This window comes from Bison bison, unplaced genomic scaffold (assembly GCF_000754665.1).
Source record: "Bison bison bison isolate TAMUID 2011002044 unplaced genomic scaffold, Bison_UMD1.0 scf7180017864329, whole genome shotgun sequence".
In the NCBI taxonomy this organism is placed as follows: domain Eukaryota; kingdom Metazoa; phylum Chordata; class Mammalia; order Artiodactyla; family Bovidae; genus Bison; species Bison bison.
The window spans coordinates 4,534,613-4,540,977 of NW_011494901.1; positions in this window are offsets into that span (position 1 = coordinate 4,534,613).

Here is a 6,365-nt window from a genome sequence, read left to right on the forward strand (position 1 = left end):
GAACCTGGACTGGCAACTCGTTTCATACATGATATTTTACATGTTTCAATGCCATTCTCCCAAATCTTCCCACCCTCTCCCTCTCCCACAGAGTCCATAAGACTGTTCCATACATCAGCGTCTCTTTTGCTGTCTTGTACACAGGGTTATTGTTATCATCTTTCTAAATTCCATATATATGCGTTAGTATACTGTATTGGTGTTTTTCCTTCTGGCTTACTTCACTCTGTATAATAGGCTCCAGTTTCATCCACCTCATTAGAACTGATTCAAATGAATTCTTTTTAATGGCTGAGTAATACTCCATTGTGTATATGTACCACAGCTTTCTTATCCATTCATCTGCTGATGGACATCTAGGTTGCTTCCATGTCCTGGCTATTATAAACAGTGCTGCGATGAACATTGGGGTACACGTGTCTCTTTCCCTTCTGGTTTCCTCAGTGTGTATGCCCAGCAGTGGGATTGCTGGATCATAAGGCAGTTCTATTTCCAGTTTTTTAAGGAATCTCCACACTGTTCTCCATAGTGGTTGTACTAGCTTGCATTCCCACCAACAGTGTAAGAGGGTTCCCTTTTCTCCACACCCTCTCCAACATTTATTATTTGTAGACTTTTGGATCGCAGCCATTCTGACTGGTGTGAAATGGTACCTCATAGTGGTCTTGATTTGCATTTCTCTGATAATGAGTGATGTTGAGCATCTTTTCATGTGTTTGTTAGCCATCTGTATGTCTTCTTTGGAGAAATGTCTATTTAGTTCTTTGGCCCATTTTTTGATTGGGTCATTTATTTTTCTGGAGTTGAGCTGTAGGAGTTGCTTGTATATTTTTGAGATTAGTTGTTTGTCAGTTGCTTCATTTGCTATTATTTTCTCCCATTCTGAAGGCTGTCTTTTCACCCTGCTGATAGTTTCCCTTGATGTGCAGAAGCTTTTAAGGTTAATGAGGTCCCATTTGTTTATTTTTGCTTTTATTTCTGATATTCTGGGAGGTGGGTCATAGAGGATCCTGCTGTGATGTATGTCAGAGAGTGTTTTGCCTATGTTCTCCTCTAGGAGTTTTATAGTTTCTGGTCTTATGTTTAGATCTTTAATCCATTTTGAGTTTATTTTGTGTATGGTGTTAGAAAGTGTTGTAGTTTCATTCTTTTACAAGTGGTTGACCAGATTTCCCAGCACCACTTGTTAAAGAGATTGTCTTTAATCCATTGTATATTCTTGCCTCCTTTGTCAAAGATAAGTTGTCCATATGTGCATGGATTTATCTCTGGGCTTTCTATTTTGTTCCATTGATCTATATTTCTGTCTTTGTGCCAGTACCATACTGTCTTGATAACTGTGGCTTTGTAGTAGAGCCTGAAGTTAGGTAGGTTGATTCCTCCAGTTCCATTCTTCTTTCTCAAGATCGCTTTGGCTATTCGAGGTTTTTTGTATTTCCATACAAATTGTGAAATTATTTGTTCTAGCTCTGTGAAGAATACCGTTGGTAGCTTGATAGGGATTGCATTGAATCTATAAATTGCTTTGGGTAGTATACTCATTTTCACTATATTGATTCTTCCAATCCATGAACATGGTATATTTCTCCATCTATTAGTGTCCTCTTTGATTTCTTTCACCAGTGTTTTATAGTTTTCTATATATAGGTCTTTAGTTTCTTTAGGTAGATATATTCCTAAGTATTTTATTCTTTCCATTGCAATGGTGAATGGAATTGTTTCCTTAATTTCTCTTTCTGTTTTCTCATTATTAGTGTATAGGAATGCAAGGGATTTCTGTGTGTTGATTTTACATCCTGCAACTTTACTATAGTCATTGATTATTTCTAGTAATTTTCTGGTGGAGTCTTTAGGGTTTTCTATGTAGAGGATCATGTCATCTGCAAATAGAGAGAGTTTTACTTCTTCTTTTCCAATTTGGATTCCTTTTATTTCTTTTTCTGCTCTGATTGCTGTGGCCAAAACTTCCAAAACTATGTTGAATAGTAATGGTGAAAGTGGGCACCCTTGTCTTGTTCCTGACTTTAGAGGAAATGCTTTCAATTTTTCACCATTGAGGATAAATAATGTTTGCTGTGGGTTTGTCATATATAGCTTTTATTATGTTGAGGTATGTTCCTTCTATTCCTGCTTTCTGGAGAGTTTTTATCATAAATGGGTGTTGAATTTTGTCAAAGGCTTTCTCTGCATCTATTGAGATAATCATATGGTTTTTATTTTTCAATTTGTTAATGTGGTGTATTACATTGATTGATTTGTGGATATTGAAGAATCCTTGCATCCCTGGGATAAAGCCAACTTGGTCATGGTGTATGATCTTTTTAATGTGTTGTTGGATTCTGATTGCTAGAATTTTGTTAAGGATTTTTGCATCTATGTTCATCAGTGATATTGGCCTGTAGTTTTCTTTTTTTGTGGGATCTTTGTCAGGTTTTGGTATTAGGGTGATGGTGGCCTCATAGACTGAGTTTGGAAGTTTACCTTCCTCTTGCAGACACATTCTTTACCATCTGAGCCATCAGGGAAGCCCCAAGAGTGGACACCAAGTTGGGATGAGATGTGCTAGAGATTTATTGGGCAAATGTTCATGGAGGAGCATGTGTGGGTGGGAATTGCCTTCAGAATATGCAGGTGAAAAGAAAGAAGTAAGAAAGGAAGACCCCAGACTACCAGACAGATCTAAGAAGGTCTCAGCTGGGCAGACAGGGAGCCCCAGAGCAATGATTTCCCATCATAGGAGTCTTGAGTCAAACAGGTATGGCAAACATGTGTCTCCATGGTTGACACATCTCCCCACAGAAGTGGGAAGCCAGACAGTGGGGGCTGTTGGTGACACACATGCCTTCCACTCAAACATGGCTCTAGAGTCCCTGCCATGCTCAGTCCTGGCTGGTGTCAAACTGGGGAGAACGCGGCCTCAGCGGGAGCTCTGCTTGAGATCCCAATCTGCAGTGTCTGGAAGCCACCTTCCAGGTACCATCTCAGCAGCAATTTCTCTTGAAAGGGTATCTGAGCAGCACACCTCCATGGTTGACACATCTTCCCACAGAGGTAGGAAGCCAGATATCTGGATGTAAAACCAATGACCAACCTCCAGTGGGACAGAAGTTTGGAGAATTGAATTTGCTCCCCATTGTCTATGTGGAGGAGTTTAAGCTATTGTTGAGACCTTCCTTGGGCCATTGAGGGGGAAGGTAAGGTCTATACCTATGGTATCAGTTGATTTCCTTTGATCTTATCTGGATTCTTATCCCTGTAGGTTGAGCTTCTATGTACAGAACAAGATCCTCCCATCTGCTATCTATGCAGCTGTGACTCAGAAATCTCCAAGAGTGTGGACTGGATTCAAGCCCATAGTAGGATTGGCTTATTGTAATCAAATCTGATCAGAAAATCTCCTTCTAGACACTTGATCTTCAGTCGGTTCAGTTGCTCAGTTGTGTCCGACTCTTTGTGACCCCATGGACTGCAGCACACCAGGCCTCCCTGTCCATCTCCAACTCCCAGAGTTTACTCAAACTCATGTCCATTGAGTAGGTGATGCCATCCAAACATCTCATTCTCTGTCATCCCCTTCTCCTCCCGCCTTCAATCTTTCCTAACATCAGGGTCTTTTCCAATGAGTCAGCTCTTTGCATCTGGTGGCCAAAGTATTGGAGTTTCCGCTTCAGCATCAGTCCTTCCAATGAACACTCAGGGCTGATTTCCTTTAGGATGGACTGGTTGGATTTCCTTGCAGACCAAGGGACTTTCAAAAGTCTTCTCCAACAACACAGTTCAAAAGCATCAATTCTTCAGCACTCAGCTCTCTTTATAGTCCAACTCCCACATCCATATATGACTACTGGAAAAACCATGGCTTTGATTAGATGGACCTTTGTTGGCAAAGTAACATCTCTGCTTTTTAATATTCTGTCTAGGTTGGTCATAACTTTCCTTCCAAAGAGTAAGTGTCTTTTAATTTCATGGCTGCAGTCACCATTGGCAGTCATGCATCTGTATCCACTTGATCTTGGACTTCACTTAATTTTTATTCTGAACACATTCTATGTCCTTTCTAGGGGTCCTGTCTTCAAAGACTAGAGGACTAATTTGCTTGATTAAGGAAGCAAACAAATGAAGGCTTAGACACTGAAAGCAAGAAAGTCAACTGATTTCTCCCTAAGATGAGGCTGATGGAAGAGACTATCTGGGCAATGATCTCTAAATCTTACTGTATAGGATAACGGACTTGGGGAAACCCACTTCAACAAAGTTATAAATAAAACCCTCTAAAGACTAGCACAAAAGAAATACCACAGTTCTTAGTGAGGAGGCAGACAAGTGTGGAGTCTAAAGTGCATAGCCCAGCAGCACATTACCAGGATGTGCATGGTCTTCAGAGAGCTGGCTCGGCTCTCCTTCCAGCTTGCTGGAAGACCGTGGGCAAGTTGTTTGAAGCCAGTGAGTCTTTGCTTCCTCATTTATATGATGAAGTAAGAAACACATCTCTTGTTCATTATGTAGTTAAAGGAATTAAGAAACACAAAGGAGAACAGCACAGTAAAGAAGTCCCAACTCTCCATCAGCAATTCAACTTCTTTGATGAAGCTACCAAATCTCTCTGAGTCTCAGTTGCCTCTCTTTAAAATGAAGGCCATGATAGCAAGTCATAGAGTTGTGCCTGTTAAGTCAAAACGCATCAGGAGCATTTCTCACAGTGCTCCATAGTGGAAGCTGTTGGTGACACACCTGCTTTGCACTCAGAGAACATCAGCCCCACTTGCAATTTTCCAGCTGCCAACACCTGCATTTTTCTTGCTGCTGGACCAGATTTGCTGCTCAAGAAGTGGGACCAACTTGCCAGAGAATGAATGTCCCCCAAGGAACAGCCCTCAACCAATGTCTAATGGTAACTATATAAATCACCCAGTAATCTTCCATCTTGGAGTTCCCTGGTAGCTCAGTCAGTAGATAATTTTCCTGAAGTGCAGGAGACCTGGGTTCGATCCCTGGGTTGGGAAGACAGTCTGGAGAAGGAAATGGCAACCCACCCCAGTATTCTTGCCTGGAAAATCCCATGGACAGAGGAACCTGGCAGACTGCAGTCCATGGGGTCACAAGAGTCAGACACAGCTTAGCAATTAAACCCCTACCAACCTTCCATCTCAGGTAGAGCAACTCAGGCTCGTGTCTCATGTCCCCACAGTGGTAACTAGCCAACAAAATGCACCTTTTATTGGCTGACTTTTCTTCCCTGTCTTACTTCCCCACTCTCCTAACAGATTTTCTTCCATCTCCTGAATATAAAAGTGCTTACACATCCCATCAACAGACAAAAGAAGACGTGGTATATATAGACAATGGAATATTTCTCAGCCATAAAAAGGATGACATTTGCCATTTGCAGCAACGTGGATGGACCCAGAGGACATTATGCCTAGTGAAACACATCAGACAGAAAAGGCAAAATACTATATGATGTGACATGTGTAGAATACAGATGAACGCATATGAAAAACAGAAACACACTCAGATACAGAAGACAAACTAGTGGTTACCAAAGAGGAGAAGGAGGAGGATGAAAATTAGGGGTTTGGGATTAACAGATACAAACTAGTATGTATAAGACAGATAAGCAACAGGGATATCCTATACAGCACAGGGAATTATAGCCATTATCTTATAACAACTTTTAATGAAGTATAATCTGTAGAAATACTGAATCACTATGCTATACATGAAACTAATATATTATTGTAAATCAACTATACTTCAAAGAAATATTTGCACTTGAATTCATTTCTCAGAGCCTGCACTTAGGGGAACCTGACTAAGATAATCAGGCATACACACGCAAAACATTCAATAAAGCTGGCCAAGAATATTATAAAGAATGTGCTTTGTAAAATATAGATCATTATGTAAATATTAGCAGTGATAAAAAAAATTTATCAAATTCTGAGTAGGAAAAGAAGGCATCCAAAACTATCACACTTAAGACATCTAGAAAGAACCTTGAAAGTCACCTTGTTTATTTCTACCAGTAACTTCCCACTCATTCCCATCCCCACATCCTCCAGAACAAAATGTAAATTCATGTGACACCTTGGAACCTTGCCCTTAGAATAGCACATGATTGTGTAGATTTCTGGGAAGAACCAGAAGAAAGAAAGAGGTTTTCACAACCACTTTTTATCTTCTTAGGTCAACTTGTTATCTTCTCAGCCCAAGACAGATCTGGATGTAGCTACTCCAAAGAGAAAACAAAGAGCCTAGCTACTCACCGGAAAAGGCAATGGCACCCCACTCCAGTACTCTTGCCTGGAAAAATCCCATGGATGGAGGAGCCTGGAAGGCTGCAGTCCATGGAGTTGCTGAGGGTT